Consider the following 26,193-nt stretch of genomic DNA (forward strand, 5'->3'; position numbering starts at 1 on the left):
CGGTTAGAACGGATTGTGCCACAAGCAACAGTGTCCACCCTAAACAACTCCTTGAACAACTGCACTCCAGTGTAGAAATTATCTACGTACAAATGGTGACCTTTGTTAAACAGCCGTCTAGCAAGTTCCCATACAATTTTATCGCTAACTCCAAAAGTGTCCGGACAACCAGGAGGGTCAATACTGGAATCCCTACCAGTGTAGACCCGGAAATTATACACATATCCTGTACTGCTTTCTGACAGCAGATACAATTTAATCCCATACCGTGCCCTCTTACTAGGAATGTACTGCTTAAAAACTAAACGCCCCTTGAAAAGGACCAAAGACTCGTCCACACTTATCTCTTTGCCTGGAACATAGACCTCTGAAAACCGATCCACAAAATGATCAAGGACAGGCCTAATCTTAAAAAGACGGTCACAATCAGGGTGATCTCGTGGCAAGGCTAAAGCATTGTCTACAAAATGCAGCATACGAAGAAGAAGCAAATACCGATTACGTGTCATAGTTGCAGGAAAGATAGCAGTTGCCATCAAGGGACTAGTAGACCAATAAGAAGCCAGTGACGTCTTTCTGATCAACCCCATCAAAAAAGACAAACCTAAAAACCTTTTCATCTCTTCCAGATATGTGGGAACCCACTGAGTAGCTCTAGGCTGAGGCTTAAGTCTAGCAGCGTTGTCCCGCAAATATTGCTCTGCATACACATTTGTCTGCTCCACAATCTCTTCCAAAAATACACCGTCCATAAACAAGTGAAAGAAATGGACAGGCAAAAGGTTTTCTGTATTAACTCTACACCCTGGGAGACCAGTAAATACAGGTAACTGTGGCTGCTCCATATTTGGGGCAATCCAGGTGTCAGGTCTTCTAATGGGAAACCCTTCAGCCCCAGGCTGCTGCACTCTTGGCACATCAATGTCCTCCTCTAACACAGGCCCTTCATCTGCACTGAGAGTAGCTTCCTCATCAGAAGAATACTCTCGGACAGAAAACTCACTTCCAGAATCTCCTGCTTCCTCCTCTGCCTCAGATGCAGAGTCAGTGTCGTAATCATGGTCTGAAGACGACTCAAAGAGCATGCGAACAACCTGATGAGCGGTCACTTTGCGGTTAGCCATGATCTTCACTAACAACAAATGGATTGCCAACAACAACTAGCACTAAAATAAGTAATAAACAAAGTGTAGCTTTATCACAAAGAGTTATGTACTACAAAAAACTATACCACTCACTTGCCTGAAAAAGCTACTCACCAAGCAACTACTCTGCACAGACACAGCAATCACCAATGATATCCCACTAAAAAGAAAAAAGAAAAAAGCAAATTAGACATATGACAACACAAACATCACTGTGCTCAAATCTAAGGACAATGTCAAACACACAATACTGCATTTAGTACACCACCTACAAACATGTCATTCATGCATGTCAACAATACTCCTTTGGAGTAAATTGCTTTCACTTACCTAAAACATACAACTATGCAAACCGCAGGACAACTACTGCCAAAACCGCAAAGATCCACAGCAAAGGAAGCAAAAGCGTTGAACTAGAAGAAAAAGAAGAAATAAATTGTTATAATCACAAATACAAATACTTTGCTAGTTGACAAACACCCCACCACCAAGAACTTAGAAGTTGTCCCTGGTACCTAAGTGGATCCTGCCCCCCTCGGGGGTAGATGGGCGTAAAAAAATTGGCCAATCTGCCCCCAAGGGGGGCAGAAATGGGCAACACCTCTGTGCCCCCTTTAGGGGGTGACCCTTCCCAAAGGGGGCACCCCCAGCACAACACAAAACAAAAAAAGAAAAAACCCTGCCGTATTGGTGGTTTCTGCCCTCCTTGGGGGCAGATGGGCCTACAAAAATAGGGGCAGAGATGGCCAATACGAACTTTCCCCACTTTAGGGGGGCGACCGTTGCCCAAGTGGTGCCCCCAAACACACACCACACACACACACACCACACAAGCCCTGGCGCCTAGTGTGCTTCCACCCCCCCGGGGGCCAGATCATCCAAAAAATGGCTGGTCTGCCATCGGGGGTGCCGAAACAGGGAAAAAAAGAGCCCCCCAGGGGAGCGACCCTTGCCCAAGGGGTCGCCCCCAAAATAAACTTTTCTTTACAAATAAATCCCTGGTGTCTAGTGGATTTCGCCCCCCCCGGGGGCAGATCGGCCGAAAAAAAGGCGATCTGCCCCTGGGGGGGGCGAAACACTAAAACAATTGACCCCGGGGGGGGGCGACCCTTGCCCAAGGGGTCACCCCCAAAAAACACAATAAAAACAAATTCCCTGGTGTCTAGTGGATTTCGCCCCCCCCGGGGGCAGATCCGCCGAAAAATCAGCGATCTGCCCCCAGGGGGGGGGCGAAATACTAAAAAAATAGCCCCCCAGTGGGGAGACCCTTGCCCAAGGGGTCGCCCCCAAAAGAAACTTTACAATAAAAATAAATCCCTGGTGTCTAGTGGATTTCGCCCCCCCCGGGGGCAGATCCGCCGAAAAAAAGGCGATCTGCCCCCAGGGGGGGGGACAAATACTAAAAATAATTGCCCCCCGGGGGGGGGCGACCCTTGCCCAAGGGGTCGCCCCCAAAAGAAACCTAATAAAAAAAATCCCTGGTGTCTAGTGGAGATTCCTGCTCCACGATCGCGGGCCCTGCCCGCGATCGTGGAACAGGAATCTTGTGAAAACAGGCACAGGGGGAAAGGAAAAACCCTTTCCTTTCCCCGTGTCTGTTCCCCCCCCACCCCCCAAAAACGGAAAGGACTCACCTGTTGAGCTCCTTTCCTCCTCGCGTGCTGGAAGCAAATGGCTTCCAACGCGCCCGGCAACACTAGATGACGTCGCCGCGCTGTGCGCGCGCTGACGTCATCGGATTGCCTGGGGGGGGTCGGGGTGGAAGGGGAAGGTCTTCCCCTTCCATCCCGCCTTGGGGGAGAGGGGGGTGCACGGGGGCGTGCTAGCGCTCCCCCAAGTTCCCCTGTGCCTTGGACGAGGTGACCTCGTCCAAGGCACAGGGGAACTGTAGCCTTGGACAAGGTCACCTCGTCCAAGGCACAGAAGCGGTTAACTCTGGTGTTTGATTTCTCATCCGAGATGGGATCATTGAAATTACATTTTCCCCATGATAAATCTTCAGAAAGACTACTCCTAGGTAACATGTTCCAGGCCAACCTCTTGGCAGCCTGTAATAAGTGTTTTTCCCACAAATGAAATAAACACCTTGTATGGCAGGATCTTGTCCAGCTAACATAAAAGTCTAAACATTTTTAAACAAAAACACATGTCTACATTCACTAGTCCCTAAATAAATTGTGTCAGTTTTTGATTTAGGTCTATATACACATAATTTCCCTGCATGTTGCAAACTAAGGCCAGGGATCCTTGACTCCCTACTAATGAATGAGTTGCTTCTCTTCCCCAACTTAGTAATACTATTCTCTTAGCTATCTTAGCTTTCATCACTCTCCTTCTGTCCTCAACGTGTCCAATTAATTATTTTTCTACTGGGTTAAAAATACACAGAAGGTTATTTAGATGGGCAAGACTGTTCCTAATGTCAATGTAGGTTCAAAGAAACCTCCCACTGTATCAATGTTTTTTGCTTTAGCAACGTTGCTCAAATGTTTCATGACAGGGACAATTTGTGATAAACATTTGTAGACAAACCACCTTTGGCTCCATCGACATGTAACTCTTTCTCATTTAGTAATGAACTTCGATTTGCTATTGGGCTAGCAAGACTCAGGACAATTGTAGATTTAGGCCCTCATTACAACCCTGGCGGTTGGTGATAAAGCGGCAGTAAAAAAAATGGAATTATGACCACGGAGGAAAACGCCCACACAGACAGCCACTTTAACACACCGACTGCCACGGCGGTAGCAAGAAGCACCGCAGCAGTAACCTCCAACAGCCAGACGGAAGACAATGTACCGCCCACAGTATTACAAGAGGCCTATCTGACACCTTTTCCAGGGCGGTACCAACAACATCAAAAGCACGGCGGAAACAGTACACAGAAGGCAAAGGACTCACCTCTGGAGACTCAGGGAAGAACCACGCTGCCATGGAGCCCGAACTGCAGGTGTTCCCCATGCTGGTCTACCTCCTCCTACCCAAGGAATACCAACGCCGGCGACAACGACCACGGTGAGTACTGCCGCCTAGCATGCAGGGGAGGGGGGAGGAAAAAGAGAGTGACACACACAAGCAACACGCAACACCCACACCCCCAACAGCATACACACAAACAGATGCAACAACATTACACATCCACCCCGTACCCCCAGGAATAATGCAAGGACAAAAGGAATTGATTGAAGTGAGTGTAATAAGATAAAATACTAGAAATACATTCTCAAAAATCGAATCAGTATTTATATATATACAAATGGAGGGACACTGCCCAGTCCATAATGTCAATGGGCCACAGGGCCACATCACATAAACCAAGGCCCTATTTTACTTCTGCATTAACATGGAGAGAACATTGCAGGGGCATCAGGTGGAAAATACACATGCACCTCAGGGGGATGGGGAATGGGGAAGCACCTCAGCTGGAAGATGGTACAACACCACTTGTCCTTGAGGGGGCAACATGCCCTGTGCGATGTCCTGGGGAGTGCAAAGCCACAGTCTTTCAAGTGGGTGGTTTGCCCACTGCTTGGTCCTGGGGAGTGCAAAGCCTGAGTCTCTCTAGTGGGTGGTTTACCCACTGCTTGGTCCTGGGGCGTGCAAAGCCACAGTCTCTCTAGTGGGTGGTTTGCCCACTGCTTGGTCCTGGGGAGTGCAAGGCCACAGTCTCAAGTGGATGGCTTCTCCACTGGTTCTGGAGGGGGCTTTGTGCCCAGTGTGCTTCATCCTGGCAAGGATGGGGTGAGTGGATGCCCTGTGATGCAGCACTTGGGGGGTGCAGGATCACAGTCACTCACCTGGGTGTCAGACCCACACAATTTCCAGTGGTCAGGATGAACTACAATCCATGGAGGCAGGGCTACACACTGCCCGCCGGCGGCGATGTCTGCTCAGTGGTGGCAGTGCTGGAGCTGGTGTCGGTGCTGCCAGTGGTGGGGGGAGGCTCCAGCCCTTCCCCTGCAGCCTCAGACAGCTGCCCACTGGGGCTGCTGCTGCTGGCAGTGGTTCTGGTGGTGGTGCAGGCAGTGGTGGGGGGAGGCTCCAGCCCTTCCCCTGCAGCCTCGGACGGCTGCCCACTGGGGCTGCTGCTGCTAGCAGTAGTGCTGGCAGTGGTGCTGGTGGCAGTGCAGGTGGCGGTGCAGGTGGTGGTGCTGGCAGTGGTGCTGGTGGCGGTGCAGGCAGTGGTGCGGGGAGGCTCTAGCCCTTCCCCTGCATCCTCGGACGGCTGCCCACTGGGGCTGCTGCTGCTGGCAGTGGTGCTCGTGGCGGTGCAGGCAGTGGTGGGGGGAGGCTCCAGCCTTTCCCCTGCAGCCTCAGACAGCTGAAGCGCCAAGGTTGGTGTTGGGGGCTCAAATTCAGCCCCAGCACCAGGCGTCCTGTCCTTCCTGCCTGCCGGGGCAGGCCCTTTGCCCTTGCCGCCTGGTGGTGCCTCCTTGCCCTTGCCATCTGGTGGTGCCTGCTTGCCCTTGACCTTGCCAGCTGGTGGTGCCTCCTTGCCAGCTGGTGGCACATCCTTGCCCTTCCCCTTGGCAGCTGGTGGTACATCCTTGCCCTTCCCCTTGGCAGCTTGTGGTACATTCCTTGCCCTTCCCCTTGGCAGCTGGTGCAGGCACACTGCCAGTGCTGATGGGTGTTTCCTTGGAGCCTCTCACACCTGCAGTAGCTGCCGCAACTACTGTGGCCGTGGACTGGGTGGCTAAGGTGCTAGCCTGGGTTCTGCCTACCCTGGCCCGACATGAAGAACGGGGTGGGGTGGGGTAGGGAAGAGGTCAATGGCAGAGAGGAAAAGCTTCTTAGGAACACTGAGGTGGGGAGTGGGTGAAGGTTTGGGAGTGGAGGAAGAGGGGGTGTCTGTCTGCTGTGTTTGGGTGCAGGTGCATGGGCTGGATGCTGTTGTGAGGTGGATGACTGTTGGGTGTCTGAGTGCTTGCGTTTGTGTACTTTGGGAGGAGGGGGCACAGACACAGTGATTGAGGACACAGGGGGCGTGTGCATGGATGTGGGGGTGGTGACTGCAAGTGAGGGGCATATAGTGATAGGCGTGATGGTGATGGAGGCAGTGGGTGTGGATGTAGTGCATGCAGGTGTGAGTGGAGACGCTACTGGGAGGGAAGTGGACGAACAGGAGGAGGGGGACAGAGTGGAGGCAATGGATGTTGGTGTGTCTGCATCTGGATGGTGTTTGTGCGAGTGCCTGTGGGATGATGTGTGGTGCTTGTGTTTGCCTGAGCCACCCCTGTGTGTTGTCTTGGGTGCATGCTGGTCTCAATGTGTGCTTGGGATAGGTTGAGGTTCAGGGGAATGGGACTGGGCAGAGGAAGTTGGAGGGGGAGGCTAGAGACAGGAACAATGGCTGCCATAAGGGAGGAGGCCAGAGCCTGGAATGATCTCTGTTGGGCCGCCATGCCAGAGTGAATGCCCTCCAGGAATGCATTTGTTTGTTGCAAATGCCCTGCCAGCCCCTGGATGGCATTCACAATGGTTGACTGCCCAACAGAGATGGATCTCAGGAGGTCAATAGCCTCCTCACTGAGGCCAGCAGGGCTCATTGGGGCAGGGCCAGAGGTGCATGGGGCGAAGGAGATGCCAACCCTCCTGGGTGAGTGGGCACGGGCAACTCGCTGAGGGGCTGCTGGGAGGGCAGTGATTGTACGGCAGTGGCGGCTGTACCTGTTGCTGGGGTGGTCACAGAAGTGTCCGCCACCATCAGGGAGCTTCTATCGGAGGAGGTATCTGAATATGAAATGTCCCCTCTAGTCTCTGCCGTGGTGCTCCCCTCGCCCTCCGTCCCACTGGTGCCCTCAGCGTCAGTGGACTCTGCCTCCTGGGTCCTGTGGGATGCAGCTCCATACGTCGCCAGTGCCTCTGCTCCTTCTCCAGATGATGCTAATGCACATAAGGACAGGATGACAAAACAAGAAAGGGGAGAGAGAGACAAAGGATACACTGGGTCAATGGCTGCACCAACACCACTGTTGGCGTACACACCACCCCCACACACAAGGAACAGGCCTACGCACTAAGCACTGCACCACCACTGATATTGCTAGCCACCAAGGCATGAGGAGGGGCACACACCGCCAACTGCAGCACACCTGGGACCCACACAGCCCTGACCAGTAGTGGATGCTTACAAGCTAGGTAGGCAGGATTATCCCTTTAGAACCCTACCCACAAGAGGACCTATGCTGCTATGTCATGCCTGGCCTAGGGGCAACCACTAACACACATCCACCACCCGGATACCACCCCACCAGCCGTAAGTTGTAATGTTAGCCACTGTACTCACCCCCTTGTGGCTGCTGGGATGCCCCCAAGGGCCCTTCTAGCTCTGGATAGGCCACCGCCAGTATGCGAGCCATCAGGGGGGTCAGGGTCCGATGGGCACCTCTTCCTTGTTGGGAGGCCATCCCCAGCTGGGCCTCCACCATCTTCTGTGCCCAGTGTCTCAGGTCCTCCCACTGTTTGTGACAGTGGGTGCTCCGACTGCCATAGACCCCTAGGGTCTGCATGTCCTTGGCGATGGCATACCCGTTTATAGCACTATTGGTTTACGACCGCCTCCCGCCACGGCGTACAACGTCAGCGGAATTACCTCACTTCCACCTGTCCCTCCTCACAGGACATGGGGGGGGGGCAGCCCTGTGGAATCATGCTGCGTCACTGGAGAAATAGGCACATACTGGACAAATCACACTGACCCATTACATGTCTACAGAATGCTAACTACTGTTGTGGCTCTAATGTTCAGTTTGTGACAGCCTCCTCACTCTTGTGTCCCTTAGATACCTACCGCTGTGGATGAATGGGAGATGGAGACATGCCCCGTGTACAGACCCATGGTGGACTTGGCTACACTGGAGGACAGGCACATTATACTCACCTATAGGCTGGACAGGACCACAATCATAGAGCTGTGTGCCCAGTTGGAACCTGACCTGATCTCAGCTATCCGTCATCCCACTGGGATTCCCCCCCCCTTGTGTAAGTGCTATCTGTACTCCATTTCCTGGCTACTGGTTCTTTCCAAGTGACAGTGGGCTTGGCGGCAGGAATGTCACAGCCAATGTTCTCAAATGTGCTGACAAGAGTGTTGTCTGCCCTGATAAAACATATGTGCCACAACATGGTCTTCCCCCAGGTTAAGGACTTGGACACAGTGAATTCTGAGTTTTATGCAATGAGACATATCCCCAACATAATTGGTGCGATTGACGGTACACATATTGCATTTGTCCCTCGCCCCACCCCCAGAATGAACAGGTGTTCAGGAATTGTAAGAGTTTCCACTCCATTAATGTTTAGATTGTGTGCTTTGCGGGCGAGTACATCTCCCACGTCAATGCTAAATATCCTGGGTTGTGCATGATGCCTTTGTCCTGAGAAATAGCAGCATCCCAAATGTGATGGGCCAACTACAGAGGCACAGGGTGTGGCTAATAGGTGAACCCTGGTTCCCACCCAGTATATGTTGGTGTATGCCTATGGTGTTGGCCATATAGGATAGTGTGTGGCTAAACGTTGTCCTTCAATATTTGCAAGTGACTCTGGTTACCCAAACTTATCATGGCTGCTAACCCCTGTGAGGAATGCCAGGACAAGGGCAGAAGAACGTTATAATGAGGCACATGGGTGAACCAGAAGGATTATTGAGAGAACCTTTGGTCTCCTGAGGGCCAGGTTCGGGTGCCTCCATCTAACAGGTGGATCCCTGTGCTACTCACCCAAGAAGGTCTGCCAAAGGTCTGCCAGATAGTAGTGGAATGTTGCATGTTGCACAACCTGGCCCTCAGACGCCATGTCCCTTTTCTGCAGGAGGAAGAGACTGGAGATGCCCCTGTGGAAGCAGTAGACCCTATGGACAGTGAGGATGAGGAGGCAGAGGATGAGGATGAGGACAACAGAACATCTGTGATCCGTCAATACGTCCAATGACACACAGGTAGGACAGTATGACTTCACATTTCAATGACTTTGGTTGTAATCTGTATGGCAATGGCATGCTGATATTTCCCACTTCTATGCCCACTTACTGTTCCCTCTGGCAATTCATTTTGCAGATGTTGGTGATTTGACAAATACTCCTGGTGTGATCACTACAGCCAGCTACAGGTCATTAATCTATGCTCATACTATATACAGTTCATTTGCAATGTTTGTACCTGTTTCAAATACTACATTTTTGAAATACATGGCATACTCCAAATAGATTTTTGTCAAATGGTGTTTATTGAAGTGCTAACATATAGGGGGAAAGTGCAATGGGATGGGGGAGATCATGGAGGAAAGTCCAGGGTATTGTTCCAGTCTGTTTGTAGCACAGGTGCATTGTCCAAGGAGATATTGGAAGGGGAGCAATGGAAGTTCAATGTGGACATGGTGACTGAGTGGGACACAAGGGGGACAATCAGGGGAGTCTCATTTCCTGATGGGGTTCTTGGCATGTGTCTCTGGCTTCTGTCTGGATCGCAGGGAACGTTTGCTTGGTGGTTCACCTTCTGCAGGGAGAGGGGTGCTGGTGGCCTGTATGACCTGTGGTGGGGCCTCCTACCCACTAGCGGCAGTGGAGGTGGAAGGCTGTTCAGATGTCTGGCTAGTCACAGGGGCCCACTGGTGTGAGACTGCCTCCCTCATAATGTTGGCCATGTCTGCCAGCACCCCTGCTATGGAGATCCGGGTGTTGTTGATAGCCTGCAAGTCCTCTCTGATCCCCTGGTACTGTCCCTCCTGCAGCCGCCTGTTCTCCTGCGCGTTGTCCAGGATCTGGCCCATCGTGTCCTGAGAATGTTGGTAGGCTCCCAGGATCTTGGAGAGTGCCTCCTGGAGAGTCAGTTCCCTGGGCCTCTCCTCCCCCTGGCGCACAGCACTCCTCCCAGTTTCCCTGTTGGCCTGTGTCTCTGTCCCCTGAACCGTGTGCCCACTGCCACTGACCCCAGGTCCCTGATTCTCCTGTGTGCGAGGTGTGCCTTGGGGTCCCTGTAGAGGTGGACACACTGCTGATTGATGTGTCCTGGGGACAGAGGTGTGGGTACCCTGGGTGGGTGTTGTGGTGTTGGTTCCTGATGGAGAGGCTCTGTGGTGGTGTGTGACTGGGCTTGGGTAACTGGCTGTCCAGTGGTCCCTGATGGGCCAGGTAGATCGTCCAGATCCTGAAGTCCAGAGTTACTGTCATCACTGTGGGCCTCTTCTGTTGGGGGACTGGATAGTGCTGGTACCTCCTCTTCGGTGACGTTGGCTGGGGTACCTGTGGGGATGTAAATGATGTGTTATGGTTTATGTGTATGACATATTGTACATCCCTGGCCTCCCCTCTATGGTTGGATTTGCCCTGCCAGCTTTCACTTTTGTATGTTAGTGTATTGTGGGTATGTTAGTTTCCCTATGCTGTGCATGCTTTAGTGATGAGTGTCCATGCAGGGCTGTGAGGGGTGTCCATGCATTGGTACAGCATGCAGGGCTTGGCATTGGGATTAGCAAGATGTGATGGTGGAGTGTGTGGGATGGAGTGGAGTGATGGGAGTGAGGGTGAGGGTATGTGATGGCATGCAGATAGGGGGGTGATGATAGTAGAGAGTTGACTTACCAGAGTCCAGTCCTCCTCCTCCAACTACGGCCAGGCCCTCAGAATGCAGTATTGCCAAGACTTGCTCCTCCCATGCTGTGAGTTGTGGGGGAGGAGGTGGGGGTCCACATCCAGTCCTCTGGATAGCGAGCTGGTGTCTTGCTGTTATAGAACGTACCTTCCCCCGTAGGTCGTTCCACCTCTTCCTGATGTGATCCCTAGTTCTTGGGTGCTATCCCACGGCGATGACCCTGTCCACGATTCTCCACCATAGCTCCATCTTCCTGGCTATTGATATCTGCTGCACCTGTGCTCCAAATAGCTGTGGCTCTACCCTGACAATTTCCTCCACCATGACCCTTAGCTCCTCCTTTGTGAAACAGCGGTGTCTTTGTGTTGCCCTGGGTGTTATGTGAGGTGTGTTGGTGAGGGTGTGTTGGGTAATGTGTTGGGGTGTGTGATGTGGAGTACGTAAGTGGTGTATAGGTGTGAGTAGTGTGTGGCTCTAGTTGTGTCAGTGGTCTTGGTGCCTCTGTGTTGGCAATGATTTGTAATAGTAAAGGGTTGTGGGTAATGTGAGTGTTTGTTTTATAGTGGTGTGGGTGTGGTGTGTGTATGGTTGTCAGGTGTGTGTTGCTTGAATTGTCCAATGTGGTGTTGTTTTGTGTGTGGGTGTCCATTGTGAGCGCGGCGCTATGTACCGCCAATGGTTTACCACCATTGAGTGTCCGCTGTGGTGATTCGTGGGTCATAAAGTGATCGGCGTTGTTCCGTTGGTGAAACGGTATGGGTTTTGATACCACCACTTTATCACTGACCTTTGGTCTGGCGGATTTGTGTATGTGGCTGAATTCTGTCGGATTGGTGTGTGTGTGTCATAATATGGTGAACGGATATCTGCCGCCTCCGCGGTAAGTAGGCAGCCGTCAGCGTGGTGGTAAGCGACATTTCCCGCCAATGTCATAATGAGGGCCATAATGTCTTGGCTCATCAAGCTGTAATGAGATTTCAAAGTTCAGCTCCACTGCAATCACAAACGTTTAACTAGATTTGTATTGTTAAAGCAAAAGGTTGCAAAATCCTTCTCCCAATTCATTTGCTGCAAAGTATGTGCTTTCAGGTGCTGAGTATTTTCGACTGGGTACTCCCGTTCTTTTTAATCTCCCAGTTACTTGACTCTCAGCATCAATGTCAGTTTGACTTGACTCCTTAATTTCTTCAGCAATCATTGGGGGCACTTCTACAGCTTGCATAGTTTGTTCACTTGGCCAGTTGTCTCTGGGCACGACCTTTCTTGTTATAGTATCTGGTTCTTCATCAGCATCTGAGCTTCCATAAGTCAACAGAATCTGTCTTGACCCTTCTGTACCAACCACTGCTGTTCACTCGCTCAAACCCTCCTCAGACCCCAACTGTGCTGTATAAGCCACTTGTCCAGCCCCAACAGTTTGACTAACCTGATCCTTCTAATTCACTGTAACCAACAATCAGGGACAGGTGCTTTTCTATCTAGGGGACCTCAAACTTTGTGAGTGTGGTTCGCATGCACCCAGTTAGGGAGACCAGCACACTTCACAGCTGTAATAGTGTCCAACACTACCTGGTGAGGCCCTTTCCAATGTGGTTCAAAGCACAATTTCCTCATGTGCTTCTTAACCATGACCCAGTCGCCTGGACACAGGACATGGCAGAGCTTCTGCTGCAGTGGTGCGTTAGCTTCTCTAACCTGATGAGACACAGAATAAGCAACATCAGCTAGGCCTTTGACCACTCCAGTATCAAATTATCTTTAATATTTACAAGTGCATTAGCAGGCACAGATGGCAATCTCATAGCTCTCACCATGATTATTTAATGAGGCGACAACCCAGTCTTTCTGTTAGTAGTACTTTGCATACTCATCAAGACAAGAGGCAATGAGTCTGGCCATCTCAATGTGGTGGATGCACGTACTTTTAGCAGTCTGGACTTCAGAGTTCTGCTAACTTGCTCCGCCATTCCAGAAACCATAGTTCTGTAACTGAATGTTTGCTCAACTTTTAATGTCGCACATAATAATTTTAGGACCTCACTGTTGAAGTGTGTCCCACGGTCTGACTCTAAAGAAGTCGGGAATCCAAATCTTGGAATCAATTCTCTAAGCAACAGCTTTGCTACTGTGAGGCTAGCATTCCTCGTGGTTGGGTACTCTTCAACCCATTGAGAGAAAACACACACAATAACCAAGATATCCACTGCACAGGGGTAGCTCAATAAAGTCCAACTTCATTCTGTTGAATGGTCCTCCTGATCTGCTTGTGTTCCTCAGTGTGACTACTGTGCATTTCCCTACATTCACCTGCTGGCATGTGACACATCTGTGAAACACAGCTTCTGTTATCAGTCTGAATCTGGGGTTAAACCATGTTTGCCTAAAGGTTCTGATCATTATATCATGACCTATAAAAGCTTGTCGATGATAGTGTATAGCCATGGGTGGTAACAGACTATTTGGTAACACAGCTCTTCCATCATGTGAAAACCATATATCATCTTCATTTCTTTTGACATATCCTGCTCTAACCCAACTCTGCTGTTCCTCTTCTGTCACTTCTTCCTGTAGTCTTTTAACCTCTTCCCATGTGTCAACAGCAGTTAAAAGGAAATTTTGACTTGTCCCATCACTTGATCCATTACACCATTCTGCACTAAAGATAGTGCAGCTTAGGGCACAATAGCTTGCAACTGAGTCTGCATACATATTTCCCAGTGTTACATAATAAATGGACTTCGGTGTGCAGCACATTTCACAGCTGCAACTGAAGCACTCAATTGTAATACATTCAACAAATTGGAAACTTTATCCCCATTATGATTTGGTGAGCCAGAAGATGTCATAGCTGTGAACAAGTTGTGAACGACGCAAAAGTCATATTGAGTATCAGTGAAAATTGTTACTTTCAGCTATTCGGAAACACGGTGTGCTCTAGTAAGAGCAACTAATTCAGCTACTTGTGAGAAACGACTACCTGAAGCTAGGAAGCTTCGATCACACCTGAGACTGTGCAAACTGCATAACCAGCTGTCAGGGTACCATCTTTGTCTCTCAAACAGAAGCCATCAACAAACATGACATAACCATTTTTAGTTAGGGGAATGTCTTGAATGTCAGGTTTCAGCTTTGTGCATAGTTCAGTAACATTGAGACAGTCATGCTCAATCTCATCAGAACAATAATTTACGTTTTCAACAGGGGCAGATAACAAATTTGCAGGATTCAACACAGTGCAACGTTTCAAATTAATATTAGGTGCCGCAAGGATGACCTGCTCAGATCTGCTCAACTGCACACATGTAAGATGCTGGGTTGTGGTTCCGGTTAACAATATTTACACGGAGTGGGGTACAAAAACATTCAGGGAATGACCCATAACAATGCCTTTGCACTGTTCTATACTGATACTCACAGCTGCAATGGCTTTGAGGCAACCAGGCAAAGCTGAAGCCACAGGATCAAGTGTGGCAGAAAAATAAGCCAGAGGCTTGTTTGCATTTCCATGCAAATGAGTCATAGCAGTACAAAGAAAAACATTTGTTATAATCAGACATTCCCAGAGCAGGGGCACCACAGAGATTTTCTCAGCTCTGTGAAGGCATGTTTGCAGTTGTCATCCAATAGTACCGGATCAGACACATCCTTGTGGGTCAGCTTCTCTAAAGGCATGGCCAAAATGGAAAAGTCTAGCATCCACCAACAACAGTAGCCAACCATTCTGAGGAACATTTTGACTTTTTTTTTGTGTGGTAGGGGGATTAATTTTCATAATTGCTGAGATTTTTGTTTGCATCACCTTTGATACACCTTTTTCAATGTGGTGACCTAGGTACTGAACTTCTTTCTTACAATACTGTAACTTAGTCAGGGAAACCTTTTGTCCATTCTCTCCTAAAATATTCCAGAGAGCAATTGTGTCTCTCCTACAGGCTTCTTGAGCATTTGATGCTATTAATAGGTTATCAATGTACTGGCCCAAGACAGAATGGTTTTGCATTTGAAGGGACTCCAGATTCTTTTTCAAGATTTGGTTGAAAATCGATGGACTCTCAGTATACCCTTGTGGAATTTGGCACCATGTCAAAACATGACTGTCAAACTGAAACGCAGAGAGAAACTGGCTTTCCTTATGCAACGGTATGGAACAGAGCACTTGCCAAAGGTCAGTCACAGTGAACCATTCTACTTCACATAAGATTTGGAATAAAATTACTGCTGGATTCGGTACCATAGGACAACATGGAATGACAATCCTGTTCACTCTTCTAAGATCCGGGACTATGCAGTACTTTCCTTTGGGCTGCCGCAGTCCCATAATGGGTGAGTTACATGGACTTCCCATTATCTCTCTAAGGATACTCTGTTCAATTAAACAGTCTATCAGGAGAGTAATTCTTGCAATCTTCTTGGGTGTCATGTTAGATTGGGGAATTTTCGGACATACTGCATTTGGCTTTCCTGTTATTTTTACAGGCTCAACTCCTTTAATGAGTCCTATCTCTTTTCCTGAAAAATCCCAAACTTCAGATGACACAGTGTCTAGCAAATCCTCAGGCAAATCATTGCATGCCATCATTGGGTATATTGTTACACTTGGGTACTGATTTACATTTTTACATGGTACATCATCATATGTTTGGGTCTCTATTCCACAGGATGTGCAGCTAATGGAGCAATTTAATTTGCACAACAGGTCACATCCAAGCAAAAACTGACAGGACTTGAATCACAGACCACAAATTGATGCTCATCCTCAAAGGAACCTATTTTTACTGGAACAGATTCTGTTATTGGTTTAGACAATTGTTTTCTTTGCAACTCTTACAACCTGAATTTTCCTTCCTGAAAGAGGTAAATTTGGTAATTCTGCTGTTCTGACAGTGGAGCGTGTAGCCCCAGTGTCAACCAAAAATGCATGTGGTGACCCATTACATCAGTATCTACATAAGGACCATGTTGATCTACTTCTAAGAAAGCACCTAGCATGCAATCCTCATCATCTGAATAATCCACTTGAGGAATTTCTGAAAATTCCTTATCACTCAAATCCATTAAAGGAAACTGATTCACATCTGCATTTGCAATCTGATTTAAATTCTGTTGGGAAATATTTGTCTGCTGATGACCCATTGGAGCTTGTGGAATCTGCACCTGCTGTCTTTGGGGCACATTTACATTTTGCATTTGGGATCTTTGAATTCTCCATATTTTAATCTGATTATTACCTCATGGCTGCATTATACCTCCGTTTTGCATCTGGTTATTGTTCACATAAAGAGGACATTCCCTTCTCAAATGTCCTAAATTTCTGTACATGTGACACAGATTAATTATTTTCAAAGTCTGGACATCAACAACAGCACTCTGGTCTACTTCAGCATGATGTCCTCTATTCCTGGGCTGGAAAACATTAGTTCCCTGCTGTTGCACTCTTTGCATACCAACAGTGTTCACCACCATCTGCAGACTTTGACTAGCTTGCTGTACAGCTTTTAATTGCAATCACTGTTTCCTTCAGTATTTTCTGCTTCAATTCCAATTCATCACTACAGTACTGAGCGTACTGCAGGATTTCATCACCAGGTTTATTCTGCCAACAAATCAAATGCTGCTGAATCATTTCACTTATGTGTGGTTTCAATCCTTCCACAAATCTGAATACAAAATAACCCATATTTTTAGCTCCTATGGTTTCTGTACCACTGAAATGTTGGAAAGCCTGCAACAATCTCTCATAATAGGAATGAATCGACTCCTTAGATTCTTGGATTGTCCTGTGAATCCTTAGCCAATCAATGTCTTTTGGGGACATGTTGTCCTTTAAAAAGCCAGTTGCCATATAATATTTCTTTATCACCTCTTCAGACGGCGCACCTGTTACTTGAACTCTTGGCGGCTCACTTTCTGGTCAATCAGCAAAAACCTTGTACTCAGTCCACTTGTCACTTGGAACCACAATGTCAAACAGTGTATACAAATTTTCCCACAGACATGTTTAAAGTTTCACAAACCTTTCTGTCTGCTTCTACCATTCCACTGGTTTTTCTCTCAATTTCGGATAATTATTTGTGAAGGACAAAATATCACTTCTGCTCCAAGATACATGAACATAACCCACCTAGAATTTCTCTCATGAGAAGCATCTTCAGATTAGCCTTGGCTTCATTTGCTTCTACCAGAGGCACATTTGTTTTTGCTTTCTTCTAATCTCTTTTCTTCGTCCATCTACTTTCCCCCTTATTTAATGCTCCCCATTTCTGGATATACATGATTAATTCCCTAATCTGCAGTCTCATTCCAGAAGGTCTCAGGCTCGCTGAATCCTTGTCATAAAGGGTCAGATGTATAAAGCTTGTTTCTTGACGCAAATGGCCTGATTCCCAGAATCAGGCCATTTGCGAAAAGTACAAAGCACTTTGCGATGCACAGACCCAGTTTTGCGATTCGATGACCTGTCTACCAAATCGCGAAAGGGTTTGCGAGTCGCAATTAGGAAGGGGCATTCCCATCCTAATTGCGAGTTGCAGTGAGATGTATGATTGTTTTGTGACCGTGAATGCGGTCACAAAACAATTGCAGTTAGCACCAGTTTCAAATTGGTGCTGACCCATTCGCAAACAGGACGAGGTCATGACATGGGACCCCTTACCCTTTGTGAATGGATGCAAAAATATTTTTACAGATCCCGCAATCCTCTTTTTGATGTTTTCAACAAAAGTAACGCATCATTTTTCACCTATACCAGCGCAACACACAATGACATTAAACTCACCCCTTGCAGCAACTCATTTGCTTTGCAATTGACTCTCACACAATTGCTTTCACACACACCTAATGCAAAATATTGCAAGTGAAAAAAACAACAATCTGTCTGCTTACTACAGGTTAGGATAACCAAACACTTCAAAGCCGGACAGAGATTAGCTTTCTGACTATGGCTTTCACAATTACACAGTGAATGATACTTGACAAGCAAGCCTCACTCCGGTTGATACACTCCTCTATGTGCACTGAGGATTCACTTAATACCAACCAAACTCAGATTCACTCAAGGAAAAACTATTGGTACTGTTGACGATGTCTCACAACAAGCACCTCACTGCAGACAATAAATGAACTAAGACCACAATGGACCTATAAACAACAACAACCATTTTTTAGCAACAAGCGCCACAACCATACAATTGTAGAAACTCTGCAAAGCACTTCACAACATCACACTTTACCGCAATATCAGGCCAAAAGCAATGCAAGCGCTAACCCTATTAATACTCACACATCCGTCTTTAGCAGGAATGACCCTGGAACTTCATCAATCTTCGGAATGAACCATGGGACAGAATTCATGGTGGACAAATTTAGAGTGGGCAGATTGCATGGCAGTAATCCTATCTCCCTAACACTATGACCATTTTTTTCTCCCCCCTTGTGTGTCAAACCATTTCTCTGCTACCAGATTTGCTGCAGCATATTCCTTGTCAGGATTATGCTTTAACAAGGTCGATGAATCTTTCAGCCAAGCACAAGGGTGTGGAGATAAAGGCATCAAACTACACAACAAATCCAATAAGGATGACAGCATGACCAATGTGGACACACAATCAAAACTCCAGTTGGAAAAGAGTGTGTATTACAAATAAAGGCTCAGAGTAACATAAATGATTCTCAAAACAAAACTATAAAGATACAGAATCATGATAGGCTGCCCAAACCTCCTAAAGAAGTTTAAACAAACTAACATCAAAAAGACATTCAATCAATGCTACACACAAGAAGATCTGGAAAGGTGGAAACAAACATTGTCTAATTCAGGTAACCATTTAGCTGTTAATTCCTACCATTTAGAAACCTGGGCAAGGGATAACCCTATGAATTAACAAATCCATGAAACGTGCTAGGCTGAACGTATGTGGGCAAAAAGGCAAAAAGCATAAAATGGACAAAAAGAATTTGGGAAAGAAATCTAGGTAACAATTAATAACTAGAGTTGACAAAAATATAAAAAAGGAAAAAAAGGAAGACATCAGCATTTCAGAAGCTCAGTCAAGAGTCTTCTTCTCAGGGTCAGGGGAAATCCCTAAGTCTCAGCAAGGCATTTCATAGGGGCAAGAGTAGAGAGTATTATACCTCTAAGTGTCCAAGGGGTTCAGCAAGAAGGGTAGGATGGAACAAACAGCAGCAATGAGGGACTCCCCAGAGGAGAAAGCGAGGTAAGAAGTGTTGCAAATCCTAGTGGGGAATGGTATATTAAAGTGCGTAGGGCACAATGATTCGTCCATCCATCAATCCACTTAACGCAAAAGTTGAACCTATCCAATGGAAATCAATCATTCAATGTGGACTGCAACACTGCAGAGAGTCCTCTTCACCAACATGTAGAAGACATTCCATCTTGACTCATCCATGTGAATTGAAACAATTGTATACATAGTCTATTCCACAGTTCCTGAATGTACTGTGCTCAAGGTGGAGTTCCCATGCTCACTATGTGTAAAACAACAGGATATCTATTACCAAACTCACATTCTCATGAGAACGATGTCTGAAAGGAAAGTTCACTTAAGCAAGAATGACTAAACATTTTCTTCATAGTCCAGAAAACATGGCCTTTCAGGCCTCACTTGGGCTTGGCAAAGTGAATTAAAATGGAACATTCAATTTCTACAAATAAAGCACATTTAACATTCAAAATTATTAATCCAACATTATAAGCTTTAGCAGTGTTCGAGTTACAGTAGATTTAAAATGAAATAACTCTGTTAACCCATTCATACAGCAATGGCGCATAACTACAAGCTTTGGGCCTGATTACAACCACTGTATTGCGAGTTCCATTATATCCTATAGAACTTGTAATACGGCAGACAGGATGTCCGTCATGTTTGTGACAGAGTAATCCCCTCTGCCAAAGTTGTAATCAGGCCCTTAGTCTTTTGCTTGTTACTTTAAAAATACTTCTCCTATAAAAGTCATTATTGTTTTAGTGTACACTATGAACATGATAAACTATAACATGGAAATGAATTAATCTGTAAAACATAAAGATTTAAGGCTATTCCACATCACTTCCGATAACCTATTCTACAGTAAATGCACATTCATATAGCTTTCAGTTCACCACTTCACAACTATGAGTATTCCGATTAACAAAATACATAGATTGTCACATACAGATGATCACTGTGATGACAGGGGTAATACTAAGATTTGTGCTACATCAGAACCGTCAGTATAAATTAGAGTGTGGTATGTATACAAGGGTTGAGGCTTCATATTTAATAGCAACACAAATGTCCCTAAAGTTGAATCATATGTAAAGAACCCATCAAAGATTCAGTGCTCTGGAATTGACAAATGCTAGTGATGTAGTCTAAAATTTAATAGAGCTTGTTGTGTCACAAAAATCATAAAAATGTGGCAGTTTATGTCTTATGTCAATCAAAGTATTAATAGTCAAACGTAGAAGCTGCACTGACACGCAATTTATTTGTGCATTTGCTTGTATTTCAGAGTTCGACTTAGGGGGTATTTGGATTAAATTACATGTTAGATGGATAAGATTGATTTTATATTGTAACGTAGACTCTAGACTAACAGTACGTATTGAAACAATATCAAATTTCTAATGATTAATGAATTTGAAATGTGTGCAAAAATGAAAGAAATGCACTTCCCTGTTACACTTAATGAAATGCATTAACAAAGCTTTCTTGTTTAAAATGAATTTTATTATTTATATTATTGAAGTGTTATTAATGCTGAATTCCTAAGTTTTTATATCACATGTTTTATTAAAACATATTAATTTAATGTGATGTTATGATTTCTTGCTTTAGCATAAGTGAGGCCTGAAGAGCTAAGATTTTGTGACAGTGTTAGAATGCTGATTAATTTCTTACTTGAACTTTCTTTTAGGTTATGTTCTCACGAGAAGCCTAGATTTTAGTAATAGACCTCATTGTTTAAGCAGAGAGAATATATCTTATCGCCCCTAGGAGTGGACTATTGTGGAACATGGACTGATTCTATTGGTTGAGAACAGTGAGAGCAAGGAAATGTGGCAGTGAAGTTACTTCTTGATTCGATCGAAAGTTATTGTGATTAATAGGATTTGATTGAAAATTAAGTTTTTCAAGGCATTTAAAAGTGTGTTAATAGGAGATATATTTATTCCAGTTAAGGGGATATAGAAATGCCACCAGAAGGAACTCCAGGTTACATTGTGTCATCTATTAAATTTTTCATGCCACTACATGGCTTGAACAATGGTGAAAAATTACTGAGAAACATTTAATCTCAGTAATTTTGCTTTTCCCCAGTATGAAACATTTAATTTGAGGATTTTAGACGATTTGAGGTGACTAATGTATGAAATGGAACCGCCTCCAAGATCCTCACAACTTGAAGCCCTTAGTATTTGGGAACTTGTTGCTTGTGAAAGAATGTCAAAGAAATATGAGAATAGGATGCAGAAAACAATTAAGACACTTTCAGAAGCTAGATGGGAGGCAGAGCAGAAGATGTGGAGAGCAGATATATTAGAATGAGTCAGACGGTTTCCAGGTATTTCAGAGGAAGGTGATGAAAGTACATAATCTAAGTCTCAAAAGAAGTAGAAAAAGCAGGACAGACAGCAGAAGCTGATAATAAAAAGGCAGTGACCTATGATAGTGTTTCAGATGATGAGTTTATAAATGAGTTAGTGATGAATCATCCACCACTGCATCAATTAGTTGAGGCAGATAGGAAAAGTGAAGCAGTACAAAATGTAGTCCCGAATGTGCCAACTGCTCCAGTTGTGCAGACCCCGAATCAGATAGTTCCAGGCACACTTGCAAATTCAGTAACACAAGTGCCCGTGGTTTATCTACCAGTTACAACTGTTAATACAGTTTAGCCCATTCCAAGTCCAGTTGTAAATAAAGTTGTTTCAGATCCCAATGTAAATCAAATGGTGCAGACACCTTATGGGCATCAGCCCGTTCAAAATTGTGCCCATCATCATCCAATACCATTGTTTAGTCCAGTTTAGTCAATGTCAAATGTTACCCCGAGTCACACAGGCCAAAGTTTCTGTACTGTCTTAACAGGGCAAAGTGCTGGAATGGCAATTCCTCAAAATCTGACAAATCGTATGGGTCCCAATGCATTAACAGTTCCTTTGAATATAGGTCCAGTTGTTCCCTTGTTTCCTTTAGGCAACTCTGGAAATAATGCTCATTAAATAAATGTTTTGACTGTTTCTGAAACGCCAGTTACATTTGCTGGGATATCACCAATTGGTATGCAGAGATCAGTATAGTCAAACAATTCAGAGGTTGAGAGAACAGATTCTCTTGTTCCACCTTTGACCCCTACATGAATTACAAAACCTTAACCAATGTTAAATCAAGCAGGATTTATTACAGATGAGAGGTTTCCTTAGGGAACCCTATCTCATCTTATGCTCAGACCAGGTCAGATCCCGAATGTACATTGCAGTACCCCGCAAGAAGTACCCCAGGCAAATAATATTAGTTTTCAAGGTTTCACAGCACAGCAGTTGACGGAATGGTTAAATAGTTTCATTCCACAAGGTGCAACAGGTGCAACAAATTGCAATGTCAAAACAGAAGAGATACTAGAGAGAGAGAGGCAGATCAGAAAATGTGCCCAGATTGAATTAAATTATATGATTTTAGAAATGCTAGACTTAGCTCAATTGGAGACAAACTGCGGTTCATGTGTAAGGATGTTACTCAACGTGCAGGACAAGGTTATGAGAGATTAGCTGAAGTGGCCGAAAAATATAATGTGGATTTAGAAAAATCAAAATCCTTGAATTCTTGAAGAGGCGTTACAGATCAAAGTTCAGTTCAAAAGACATAGTTAACATGAGATCACCTGAAATCAGATTACGTATTAAGGAATTGATCACATACATACAGACATGGGGAGCATTAGATAAGTGGGAAGGCAAATGGGCAAAGAAAAATATGCCTCCGGGAGGAGCAAATCAAGCCGAGGACATCGTGAAGATGATGCCCAGGTGAAGGTTATGTTCATGTAGCATGGAGTAGGAGTGATATATTGTCATTCACAAATGATTATCCAAGATTGAGAGAAAAGCCTGTGGAATGGTAGAAGCAGACAGAGAGATTTATAAAACGTTCAAAATGCCTGTGGGAAGATTTGACTATGGTGTTTGATATGTTGGTCCTAACTGATTCGTGGACAGTATGTAAAGTGTATGTTGATTGGCCTGAAAACAAACCTCAGAGATATCCAGTAACAGACGAACCATTTGACGAGGTAATTAAATAGTATTACAAGGTGATTTAATTCCTGAAAAATAAAGTATCTCCTAAAGATATTTGTTGGCAGAAAATTGACAGTAGAGCTCAGGAGATGAAAGAGTCAATTCATGCTTACTATGAGAGGCTATTTCAAGCTTTCAAGCATCACAGTGGTACTGAGATTATAGAAGCTAAATATATGGGTCATTTTGTTTTCAGATTTGTTCAGGGATTGAAACCAGATAAAAGTGAGATGATTCAGCAGCACCTGCTTTGTTGGCAGAATAAACCAATTGATGAGATTCTGTGTTATGCAAAGTATTGTAGTGACGAAATAGAGCTGAAACAGAAGAAGGTTAAAGAAAAGGTTATGGTTTTGCAATTGAAAGCTGCACAGAAAGCAAATCAGAATCCGCAGATGATGGTGAACACTAGTGTGATGCAAAGAGTACCACAGCCGGTAACAAATGATGTCCAGCCTAGAGGTAGAGGACGAGGTGTTCAGATAGATCAGAGTGCTGGTGTTCCTGATGTCCAGGCTTTGAAGAAGACTTATCAGTGTCACCCGTGTGGAAATTGAAGGGAATGTCCATATAATAATGTGGAGTTATTCAAACACATGGTAACAAACAGGTTAAAATTCAAAGAGTTCAAAGACCCTGAGTTCAAAATGTAAATGTGTCCCCAGGACAACAAATGCAGATACCACAAGCCTCGATGACAGAGGAGCAAGTGACTGTTCCTCAGCAAAACATAAATCAAATGGCAAAAGCAAACGTGAACTAGATAGCATCACAATTTCCTTTGATTGACCTTAGTGAGGAGGAATTCACAGAAATATTTTCACAGTGATAGTTCTGATTATGAGAATTGCATGCTAGGTGCATCCTTAGAAGTAGATCAACGTGGTCCCTATGTAAATGCCAATTTTATGGGACATGATGTGTCCTTCTTGGTTGACACAGGAGCTACAGGTTCCACTGTTAGAACAGCTGAAGTACTGAATTCGCCCCTTTCAGGGAAAATAATTTAAGTGGTAGAAGTAGCAAATACGCAATTGACAAAACCTGTAACAGATTATGTCCCTGTAAAAATAGGTTAATTTGAAGATGAGCACCAATTTGTACTTTGCAATTCAAGTCCCATAAGTTTGCTAGGATGTGATCTGTTGTGTAAGGCTAATTGTTCCATTAGCTGCACACTCTGAAAAATAGCAATGCAGATAAATGAGGAAGATGTGCCCTGTTAAATTCATTAAAGGAGTTGAGCCCATAAAAATAACAGTGAAACCCAATGCAGTGTATCAAAAAACACTCCCATATAATGTGTCCCCAGAGACAATTGCTTGAATAACTTCTTTGATTAATTGTCTGATTGAGCAGGGTATCCTAAAAGAAATGATGGGAAGTCCATGTAACTCTACCATTTTAGGATTGTGAAAGCCCAAAGGAAAGGACCACATTGTCCAGGATTTGAGAAAAGTGCACACAATTGTCATTCCATGTTGTCTAGTGGCACCGAATCCAGCAGTGATTTTATTTCAGATTCCTTGTGAAGCTGAATGGTTTAAAGTGACTGATCTTTGCCAACTGTTTTTCTCTGTACCATTGCACGAGGAGAACCAGTATTTATTTACATTTTGCAGTCTTATTTTGGCATGGTGCCAAACTCCTCAGGGGTATACGGAGTCACCATCTTGTTTCAATCAGATTTTGAAAAAGAATTTGGAGTCCCTTAAAATGCCCTATCATTCAGTCTTAGTGTAGTATATTGACGACCTGTTGGTTGAGTCAAATACAAGTTAAGCAAGCATGCAAGATAGCTGTGCCCTCTTGAATCGTTTAGTAGAGAATGATCGTGATATTTCCTCTATGAAATTACAGTATTGGAAGAGAGAAGATCTGTAATTAGGTCATCACACTGAAAAAGGTGTGAGGAAAGTGTCACAAGAGAGAATCTTCACAATAATGAGAATGAATCCTCCTGCAACACCTCCTACATTTTGAGCTGTCTCATTGAAAATGAGAGTGGGAGTATTTTGTGATGGCATAGTTGCCATCAAAGGTGGGGGGGGCAGCTTGTGCCTTTTGTCAATCAAAGTATTAATAGTCAAACGTAGAAGCTGCACTGACATGCAATTTAAATGTGCATTTGCTTGTTTCACAGAGTTCGACTTAGGTGGTATTTGGATTAAATTACGTTAGAGGTAAAAAATTGACGTTATATTGTGACTTAGGGCCAGGTGTATCAAGCTATTTTGTATTCGCGAACGGTCCGAATCGCAAAGTTCCACCGTTTGCGAATGCATATTAGCCTTTCAAGATGTATGAAAGGCATCGTAGTCCCATTTTAGGGAATCGCAATTTCCTCACATACCATTTTGCATGTCTTAAATAGCGTTTTCTTAAAATTCGCTATTTAACAATTGCAAAACCATACTTTGATACATCTAGCCCTTAGACTCTAGACTAACAGTACACATTGAAACAATATTGAATTTCTAATGAGTAATGAATTTGAAATGCGTGCAAAATGAAAGAAATGCTCTTCTCTGTTATAACTAATGAAATGCATTAACAAAGCTTTCTCGTTTATTATGAAATCTATTATTTATATTGATCAAGTGTTATTAATGCTGAAATCATAAGTTTGTATATTGCATGTGTTTTGTTAAAACATAATAATTGAATGTGATGTCATGATTTCTTGCTTTAGCATAAGTGAGGCCTGCAGAGCTAACATTTTGTGGCTGTGTTAGAATGCTGCTTCATTTCCTAACGTGAACTTTCTTTTAGGTTATGTTCCCCTGAGAAGCCTAGATTTTGGTAATAGACCTCATTGTTTAAGCATAGAGAGATTTTGTTATTGCCATTGAGAGCAAAACATTATGGAACATTAACTGACATTTTATGCAATTGTTTAAAACTTGCGTGGAGTTGCCTGGATGGAAGTTGTTCTCATGGAAAACTTGGGAAAGGAAGAGTATGTTTCAACTTGGAGGTGTGTGATCGATTACTATTGGATGATGCCCCTTCAACGTGACATGGACTGTAACCTTGGTGAATCAGAATGCTTTGTGACTTTTGATATGACAGTGTCCCGTTGTACTTTGGACAGATTCAATCCTCTGATTTCCAGATGCTTGCAGATATTTTGCTAATTAAGGATCCCTGAATG

Source organism: Pleurodeles waltl, chromosome 5 (assembly GCF_031143425.1).
Source record: "Pleurodeles waltl isolate 20211129_DDA chromosome 5, aPleWal1.hap1.20221129, whole genome shotgun sequence".
In the NCBI taxonomy this organism is placed as follows: Eukaryota; Metazoa; Chordata; class Amphibia; order Caudata; family Salamandridae; genus Pleurodeles; species Pleurodeles waltl.